Below are 10,862 nucleotides of genomic sequence, written 5' to 3'. Positions count from 1 at the left end.
CCTGCTGGGCCCCCTAGGACCCGGGATAAGGAGGGGATGGAGAGAGGAGGCGAATGATGGAAATTCTCCATCATATAAAGATTCGAAGATCTTTTCATTTTGTCGATTTGGGGGGCACTCTGCTTGGTTTTAGGGGTTCTTCCTTTAGTCCATCTGTCAGCGGCAGCAAAGGAGGGAGCAGGGGACCCCCCCAATTCGAAAGCTCCGGGATGTGAGAGGGGTCATCATCCCCTCTCCCTCTGAAGGGGACCAGCTCCTTCCTCCAGAATTAGGGGGGTCACGGAGCCTTCATTTTACATCCACCCACCTCCGATTAATAAAAAGATCTCTCTCACCTCTGTTAACGATAGGTCAACTCTCCGATGCACGGGGGAGGGGACGTTGAGCCCCCCTGTCGGCAACCCCCCCAGAAAAACCCTTGTGGCTCCCAATTCTCACTGCTCCCCTCCCCCAGCAGCGAGGGACCCAGGCGTCCGACCTGGTTGGGGGGTGGAGATGAGGAGGCGTCCGGGGAATGGGGGTGTTGAGGTGGGAGGGGAGGCTGAGGGGCAGCTCTGAGCTCGGGCCCCGAGGGAGAGGGGGTCGGGATGGGGGGAAAAAAAGGTGAGGAGACAATTTGGTTCCCGTGTCGCTGGGTAAAGTGCGGAGCTGGAGGACGAGAGAGGGAAGGAGGAGGGAGGGAGGGGGAGGGGAGCCGCTGAGGATGGGGGAGCCGCGGAGAGGAGATGGATGGGGGGGAGGGAAGTGATGGGGGGCAGGGTCTGGGTGACAGAAAGAAGCCGGGGAAAAAGAGAGAGACCCAGAGAGGGAGGGAGAGAGACAGAGCCAGGAGAAGCGGAAAGAGAGAGACCCAGAGTCGGGGAAACAGAAATGGGGGAGGGAGAAATTTGGGGGAGGCAGCGGCTGGTAGCAGAAGGAAGTTGGAGAGGGAGACACACACACACACAGAGAAATATCCAGAGAGAGAAGGGGACACAGGCAGAGATGCAAACAGAGAAACGCAGAGACTGGGGAAGAAATGGGGGATGGGGAAAGACTGGGGCGAGGGAGAGGATGGGGGGTCAGGATCTGGGTAACAGCAGGAAAGAAGGGACAGTGACAGAGTCATCCAGAGAGGGGGAGGAGAGACAGATGGGGAGAGAAAGACAGAGAGAGACTGCGAGGATGGGAGAGAGAGAGAGGGAGAGAAGGAAAGAAATAAAGTGGGGAGAGAAATTGGGGATGGGGCAAAGGTCTTCACAGAGAGAAGAATGCTAGAGAGAGAGAGAGAGAGAGAGAGAGAAGAGAGAGAAAATTTTAAAAATTTAGGGGAGAGGGGTCTGAGTGGCAGAAGGTGCCTGGAGACAGAAAGGCAGGTGCAGAAGGAAAGAGAGGGACCCAAAGAGAGACACAGATGGGGAGAGACTCAGACTGGGAGAGAGGGAGACCCAGGGAACGAGACAGAGGTAGAAACTGGGGAGGCATCAAAAGGAAGCCGGAGAAAAATAGGAGAGGGGCCAGTCTCAGATGAATGAAGGAGGCTGGAGATAAAGGATACCCCTGCCTCCTCCCCCACCCGCATCCCCAGCCCCTGCTCCCTACCCCCATCCCCATTTCAAAGCCACCCCCCCACCCCCACTAGCCTCCATCTCTCCACAGCATCGCTTGCCGCCGCCACCGCCTCTTCCTGTCGTCATAGCAACAGGATCCAGGCGCCCAGCCAAGGCTGGCAGCAGCGGCCGGAAATGAGGGGAGGGCCTTTTAAAAAGGACCCCAGGAGCTCTCTCCCCTTTCCCAAAATCCAAGGGAAAGCTCCACCTCCCCGAGTCTTCCCACCATTCCCCCCCCACCACCAAGTGGCAAGGGCAAAGAGTCACTGAAAATAAAAGTATATTAAATTTACAAGGATAGAAAGCCTTTTGAGTTTCACCAAGAATTTTTTTTTCTTCTTACCCGCTACTCACCACTAGCTCAAAGAGTTAGATTCCCCCAAGATGGGGATGGGAGTGAGGAGAAAAGTAGGATGTGCAAAGCTTGAGTGGAAATAAGTTTTAAAGAAGTCTGTCTGGGGTTGGGTCGGAGGGCTATGCAACAGTTTTGAGAAGACTGGATTTGCAAGTTCTAGAACTAGCCAGTGGGTGGAAGGTGAGACAACTCCAGGGAGAAAATCTCAGATGAGAGTCAGAAAGTTTGGTCTTGGGTTCAAATCTCAGAGATGCCTTGTAGCCACTGTGTGACCTTGGGCAAAACATTTCCTCTCTTCTAGACTCAGTTATAATGGGTGCAAAAACTGCCTGCAATTAAACGGGAACATTGGTGAGAAAAGGTCTTTGCATGCTGCTCTAGACAAACAGTTATTTCAAGACTGTGTCTTCACAGGAATGTGATCAAAAATTAAGCTAGCCATAACCACAGACTTGGGCTAGGGAGTTTGCATACTGTCTCACGGAATTCTTGCAGAATCCTTGTAATGTGGGCACTGATATTCCCATATTATAGGTGAACAAACTGAGGCTTGGAGATGCGCAGCGATTTGCCCACGATCACCCGGGAAATACAAAGTCAGCACTGGAGATGAAGCAGCCTCTTTGTGGGGCGTTGCCAGGAACAGTCAGCAATAGGTGAACTTCAGAGCCACTTCACCATTCCTGTGTCAGCTCCTCCCTTTTGGGGGCTGACAGAAGACAGAAAAAACCTGAGTTCCCCACACATTCAATCACCTCCCCTGAAGGAGCATCTCAGATTTCCACTGGAAGTTCTTCAGGGGAAAGGAGTTTAGAGAAGCATTGTGACACCCTTGGTTTAGAAGCAGAGAAATACCAGCCTCGAGGGAAGGGGCCTGGAATTCATTCGTTTGAGAAACATTTGTTCAGCCGCCCCATTCTTTTGCCAGGGAGAAGGATATAGCCGGGGACAATAATGGTAATTGATATAAACTGAGTGCTGAATGTTACAGACTCTAAGTGATTTGCCTGCACGGACTAGGTCTTCCAGGTTCTCTTATTAACCCCCATTTTAAAGATGCGAGGCTGAGAGAGGTAAGCACATCCTGCAGATAGGAAGCGGTAACAATGGAAATCAGAGTCAAGTCTTCAGATTCCAGAACCTGTGCTATTTTCACTGCTTCTCTGTTCTTTGGTGGGGGGAGGGTGGGGTGTTTATATCCTAAATGGGGGAACTATAAATAAACAAACACAAAAACAAATACTTTGAAAGGGTGAAAACAGCATGAAGCTGATCCAATAAGCTGAGGTTTCTAAATCTCGGAACTATTGACATTTGGGCTGGATAATTCGCAGGGCGGGGCGTGGGGAGGGCGCTGTCCTCTGCATCGTAGGATGTCCACCAGCATCCAGGGACCCTGCTCACTAGATGCCAGTAGCAAGGGATTATAATGAAAAGAATTCAGTCTGTTCCACCTCAAATCCTGCTCCATACTGGAAGTCTTTTAACATTTTCAGCTGTTTCTTCTCTTACTTGCCTTTGCATCCCTAAATAATAATTATCTTCTAGATGTGTCAGCAATATACATTGTAGATCCTTCTCTCTGACAGATAAGGATTTAACTCATGGAGACCTCATTTTTCCTCCCTATAAGTATTTTTAATTCTTCTATTGGTTAATTTTGTGGCATTAACTAATAGACTTATGTCATGATTTCTTCTTTCAGAGGGCATATCTTTTCTCTCCCTTTTTAAGCAGCTTTGTTGAGATAGAACCCACATACCATGCAATTCACTCACTTAAAGTGTATAATTCAATGGCTTTTAACTATAATCATAAAATAGCGCAGGCATCCACCTTAGATCCATTTTAGAACATTCTCATTAGCCCAAGGAGATATCACACACCCCTCAGCCAGTCACCCCCAATCTCCCCACAACCCCAATCTCCCCACCCAGTGCTAGGTGATCACTAATCTACTTTCTGTCTGTATAGGTTTGCCAATTCTAGACATTTCATATAAATGGGATCATACAATATATGTTCGTTTGTGATGGGCTTCTTTTGCTTAGCATAATGTTTTCAAGGTTCATTCATGTTGTAGCATGAATCAATACTTCATTTCCTATTATTGCAGGATAATATTCCATTGTATGGATAGACCACATTTAACTATTGGATATTTGGGTTATTTCCAGATTTGGCTACTATGAGTAATGCTGCCGTGAACATCTGTGTACACATTTTTGTGGGAAGGTATGTTTTCACATCTGTTGGATGTATACCTAGGAGTGGAATGTCTGGATCACATATTTATCCTTTTGAGAAATGAGGTAGCATCTCTGGACTTCATTCTGCAAGGCAGAAATATTAGACCCACTGAACAACTCTTCAGCTCATTGGCGGACTCTTCAGAAGGGGTGTCCCAGAAGATGCAGGTTATGGACGCTTTCAGCTCTCATTTCTAAATTTGCTCATGAATTCATCTCACATTAGCTGAGGTCTCCCATGGGGTTAACCTGGAGACCTAGAGGCTGTAGGCTCAGAGACAAGTCTGCTAAGCCCCTATCCTTGAGAAGGTCCTCCACCCTCACTTCCCCTGACCCCATGTGGTAGGCAGAACTCCAAAATGACCCCCAATATTCCCACCCCCTTGTGCAATCCCCTCCCCTTGAATGTGGGCAAGACTTGAGAATAGGATGGGTGGGGTACCACCTCCATGATTAGGTTACATTATATGCAAGGTGAAGGAATTTTGCTTGTGTAATTAAGGTCCCTAATAAGCTGACTTGAAGTTAGTCAAAAGGAAGATTATCCTGGGTGGGCCTAACCTAATCAGGTGATCTCTTTTAAAAGGCTCAAGAATCACCTCACACCAGTCAGAATGGAAAGTCTACAAATAATAAATGCTGGAGAGGATGTGGAGAAAAGGGAACCCTCCTACACTGTTAGTGGGAATGTAAACTGGTACAACCATTATGGAGAACAATATGGAGGTTCCTTAAAAAACTAAAAATAGAGCTACCATATGATCCAGCAATCCCACTCCTGGGCATATATCTGGAGAAAACGCTAAGTCAAAAAGATACATCCGGGCTTCCCTGGTGGCGCAGTGGTTGAGAATCTGCCTGCTAATGCAGGAGACACGGGTTCGAGCCCTGGTCTGGGAAGATCCCACATGCCACGGAGCAGCTGGGCCCGTGAGCCACAGCTGCTGAGCCTGCGCGTCTGGAGCCTGTGCCCCGCAACGGGAGGGGCCGCGATAGTGAAAGGCCCGCGCACCGCGATGAAGAGCGGTCCCCGCACCGCGATGAAGAGTGGCCCCCACTTGCCGCAACTAGTGAAAGCCCTCGCACGAACCGAAGACCCAGCACAGCCAAAAATAAATAAATAAATAAATAAATAAAATTAAAAAAAAAAAAAAGATACATCCACCCCAATGTTCATAGCAGCACTATTTACAACAGTCAAGGCATGGAAGCAACCTAAGTGTCCATTGACAGATGAGTGGGTAAAGAAGATGTGGTATATATATTCAATGGAATATTACTCAGCCATAAAAAAGAATAAAATAACGCCATTTACAGCAACATGGATGGACCTAGAGATTATCGTACCAAGTGAAGTAATTCAGACAGAGAAAGACAAATATCATATGATATCACTTATATGTAGAACCTAAAAAAATGATACAAATGAATTTATTCATAAAACAGAAACAGACTCACAGACATAGACAACAAACTTATGGTTAACAAAGGGGAAAGATGGGGGGGAGGAATAAATTAGGAGTTTGGGATTAACAGATACACACTACTATATATGAAATAGATAAACAACAAGGTCCTACTGTAGCACAGGGAACTAAATTCAATGTCTTGTAATAACCTATAATAGAAAAGAATCTGAAAAAAAAAAATATATGTATTGTATATAGATATGTAATACATATATGTGTGTGTGTGTGTATATATATATAATTTATTTATTTTTGGCTGTGTTGGGTCTTCGTTGCTGTGCGTGCAGGCTTTCTCTAGTTGCGGCGAGCGGGGGCTACTTTTCGTTGGGGTGCACGGGCTTCTCATTGCAGTGGCTTCTCTTGTTGCGGAGCACGGGCTCTAGGCGCACGGGCTTCAGTAGTTGTGGCACGTGGGCTCAGTGGTTGTGGCACGCGGGCTCAGTAGTTGTGGCGCACGGGCTTAGTGGCTCCGCAGCATGTGGGATCTTCCCGGACCAGGGCTCGAACCCGTGTCCCCTGCATTGGCAGGCGGATTCTTCACCACTGCTCCACCAGGGAAGTCCTATACTTCAATTTTTAAAAAGAGGGTCAAGAAGTCAGAGAGACTCAAAGCAAGAGATTCTCCTGCTATCCTGAAGGAGCAAATTGCTCCATTGTAGAGACCCACGTGGTCAAGACCTAAGGGTGGTGAGGCTTCCCTGGTGGCGCAGTGGTTAAGACAAACACTCTACCTGCTCTTGAACAGTCAGCTTACATGCTTCTTCCTCCAGGAAGTCTTCCCTGACCCCCCAAGGCTGCACCAAGGATTACAGCTGTGCTGCCACCATGCCCTATAGGGCTCCCATTAGAGCACAGTCACCCTGTACTGCAATCAGCACATCGGTCGGACTCCCCCAGGAGAGTAGGAGCTGTTCAGGACAGGCATGTGTCTGATTCACTTTGGTGTCCCCCAGAGCCCAGCCCTGGTAGACAGGAAGCTTCGGTTTACAGGTGCTGAATGAATGGATGGATGGATGGATGAAGGAATGAATGAATGACTCAGGGAATGAGTGGATACATATTGCAGGGTCCTTACCCCCTAGCAGTCCCTGCCCAACCACTCTCCCCGCCTCATATCCTGAATGTGCTTTTTCCCAGGTGCTTGAGTGTTTCTCATCAACAACAGCTGGGGCCTTTGTGTTTTCTCAAGAGGAACAGAGTGCTGGTGGCATGTTTTCCCGCTGTACCAGGAAGGGAAGATCAGCGTTTCTAAAACGTCCTCATTCAGGGTGAAGTGGAAATATTCCAGCTCTGGGGAGTCAGGTGGCCTGAGTTCCAATCATTGCTTTGCCTTGCCTCCCTAAAGGACCCAGAACCAAATCATTGCTCTCTCTCTGACCCTTCATCCTCTTGTCTAAAATGGGACGGGGGGGGGGTGGGGATGCAGTTAGTGATCTCCCTCTGGATGGGATGCTCTAGGACCATGATTCAAAAACCACACTTCCAAGGAATTCTGGCAGGGCTCTTTTGGTGCCTGTGAAGCCCCTAAAATTATGTACAAAATTTTGTGAATATGGGTATTGTTTTCTGGGGGTTCATAGCTTTTATCTGATTCACAAAGGGATCCCTAATCCCCTACAAGAGTTACTTCTTTTTTTTTTTTATGCACATCTTGCAACTGATGCACATTTTCCCTTTATTCATACTATCTTTTACAAGAGTTACTTCTTATAAATGGATTTAGCAAAATCTCATTTGTGCTAATAAAGGCCAAAAAGAAAAAAAGAAAAAGAAAAAAAAAAAAGCAAGGGAGAATATATAAATGCATAGGTAATATCTAAAGCAGGTTTTTCTCACCCCCAGCATGAGTCACATCTTGGACCAGATCATTCTTTGTGGTGGGGGCTGCCCTGCGCATTGTAGGGTGTTAGGCAGCACCGCTGGTCCCACTAGATGCCAACAGCACCCCCTCCCCAGTTGCGACATCCAAAAATGTCCCCAGACATTGCCTGATGTCCCCTTGGGGCAAAATCACCCTGAGCAGGGAACCACTCATCTAGTAGAAGAAACTGATAACAATTTTTCCCTTTGAGGAACAAACCTGGGATTGAGAAAAATGAAAAGAAAGTTATTTTTTTCCTTCTACACTTCTCTGCTGTTTAAATTTGAAAATCATGACTGTGTTACATTTATAATAAAAATGAGTTTATTGTTAAAATAAATTACCTCCATTCAAGGGACCACTACACAGCCATTGAAAAAATCAGGCAAATCTCTACATCTGATACATTACCTGCATGGCATGCAGCAGCCGTGATTCAAACTTTTGCCCTCAAGACCCCTCTTTACACTTAAAAATTGTAGCAGACCCCAAAGAGCTTTTGTTTATGTGTGTTGTGTCTGTCAATATTTAACATATTCAAAATTGAAGCTGAGAAGATTTTAAAATATGTATTACTTAAGTAAAATAATAAATTCATTGCATGTTTGCATAAACAAACTTCTTTTAGTGAAAAATAACTATTTCCCCAAAAAATATAGTGGTATCGGTTTATTTTTTTAACTTTTTAATATGTTATATTGGAGTATAGTTGATTAACATTGTTGTGTTAGTTTCAGGTGTATGCTTTATGTTTTTGAAAATCTATTCAGGGAATTCCCTGGCGGTCCAGTGGTTAGGACTCCGTGCTTTCACTGCCGAGGGCCCAGGTTCGATCCCTGTTAGGGAACTAAGACCCCGCAAGCCTTGCAGCGCCGGGGTGGGGGGGTGGGGAGAAAGAAGAAAATCTATTCAATGTTTGGCCTAATAGAAGAAAGTTAGGTTCTCATATCTGCTTCTGCATTCAATCTATGGTGTTATCACCCATTGTGAAGCCTCCAAAAGCCTCTGGACTCTATGTACTCATGAGAGACTAAGAGTGAAAAAGGTAAATAATATCTAAGTATTATTATAAAAATGGTTTTGACCTTGTGGTGGCCACACTTTGAGAACCACTGATGCACAGTACTATTCTGTAAATGAAATGAGTACAAAACACTGTGTAAACATGATGATAGATAAAAAGATGAGATTGTGTGGCTTCAACATACACGGAGGCATACGCTTAGGGTTAAGCATTGGTAGGCTCAGGAGATTCCCAGGATTCAAATCTTAGCTTGACCACTTCCTAGCTGTATGACCAGGAGAAAGTTAATTAACCTCTCTGGGCCTCAGGATCTCATTTGTATAATGGGGATGATAATATAATAAAAGCACTGACCTCCTTGGGTTATTCAATGTAAAGTGCTCAAGACTTGAATGCAAAGTGCCTGGCACATAGAAAACAGTACATTATGCAATTAATTTATGCAAACTATTATTATTAAGTAGCTTTAAAAAACATAAGGTAGGGGTTTCTCTGGTGGTGCAGTGGTTAAGAATCCGCCTGCCAATGCAGGGGACTCGGGTTTGAGCCCTGGTCCCGGAAGATCCCACACGCCGTGGAGCAACTAAGCCTGTGCGCCACAACTACTGAGCCTGCGCTCTAGAGCCCGTGAGCCACAACTACTGAGCCCATACGCCACAACTACTGAAGCCCTGGAGCCCGTGCTCAGCAACAAGAGAAGCCACTGCAATGAGAAGCCCACGCACCGCAACAAAGAGTAGCCCCCCCTCGCCCTAACTAGAGAAAGCCCGCCTGCAGCAATGAAGACCCAACGCAGCCAAAAATAAATAAATTAATTAAAAAAAACAAAACATAAGGTAGAGTTATATAACTGATGCTAAATGATCTCCATAACACATGTGAAATTGGAGCGTACAGAACTATGTGCATACTATGATAAATGCTGTGTCAAATAAACATGTATGTGCTACAGATTCACCTGTGTGTGGATGTAAACACATACATATATGCTTAGATATGCATATAGTATTCTTGAAATTATACATTAAAAGATAATAATACCTTAGGGCGAAGGGTATTTCTGGATGTCAGGAGGTCAGAAGTAGGACAGACTTTTCACAGCATTCCTTCAAAAAAAAAAAGATAAATCTTTAACTATGGAATCCCATTGTATTTTCAAAATGTAAACCACCACCAAAAACACTAACTTAATTTTTTTTTTTTAAAGAACATAGACTTTAGGATTTTAAGTTGTTAAGTTCCAGGCAAAATCAGCAAATACCTCAGCACTTGCACAACTGCTCATCCTGCACGCAAGACAGACAGCACCAAACGATCAGAATGGCAGACAGCACTAGTCGATGGGGACATCCTTTCCCACTGAGCAGATGTTCAAATCCTTCTCAACACTGTGCTCCAAGAAGCCACTAGGAATCAGTTACTCTTGACAAAGAACCTGAAACACATTTGCCATCCCAGTTCTCGGGCATGACCTCCAGAAATTCCTGAAATCATTGAAAATGACTCAGAGTATTTCCCTCAGGGAATCTGATCCTGCTGACTCTTAGTTCTCTCCTGCTAACCTATCCCCACCACTCTTCCTGTTCCAGAGGGATTTGGAGTCCTGCTAGCCCATCCCCCTCCTTTTTTACAGAAAAAGAAACTGAAGCTCCAGAGATTAAAAGACTTGCTCAAGGTCACAGAATGAGTTTGCATCAAATTCGAAGTCAGATATAGCAGCTGAGAGAGGAGACTCTGGGATTAGAAAGGAATGGGTGTGAATTCTTTGCATCTTTCAAGCTGGGTGACCTTACCTCCCAAAGTCTCAGTTTCCTCATCTACAAAATGGGGCTCTTTGGAATGCCTAGCTCAGAGGATGTTTGGGAGAACCCAATGAGCTGGTAAATGAAAAGGGCTCAGCACAGTGTCTGACACCTAACAACAGCTTGATCAATGTGTCTGTGGCCATTACCGTAGTGGTTGCAGAAGTTGTTCTGATTGCCCCCAAGAGACTAAATCTAGAAGAGGTGAAGAACCCAAGGGCTAGCACTGTGTTTCCTTTTTAATATAGGTCAAGAATAAGCTTATCTGGGACTTCCCTGCTGGTCCAGCGGTAAAGGATCTGCCTTCCAATGAAGGGGAGGCGGGTTCGATCCTTGGTCAGGGAACTAAAATCTCACATGTCACCGGGCAACTAAGCCCGCGCGCCACAACCACTGAGCTCGAGCACCTCAACTAGAAAGCCCGCCTGCCGCAAACTACAGACCCATGCGCTCTGGAGCCCGCACGCCACAACTAGAGAGAGAAAACCCACCACCGCAACTAGAGAGAAGCCC

This window comes from Balaenoptera acutorostrata, chromosome 19 (genome assembly GCF_949987535.1).
Source record: "Balaenoptera acutorostrata chromosome 19, mBalAcu1.1, whole genome shotgun sequence".
In the NCBI taxonomy this organism is placed as follows: domain Eukaryota; kingdom Metazoa; phylum Chordata; class Mammalia; order Artiodactyla; family Balaenopteridae; genus Balaenoptera; species Balaenoptera acutorostrata.
Note: the sequence above shows the minus strand (reverse complement) of the source record.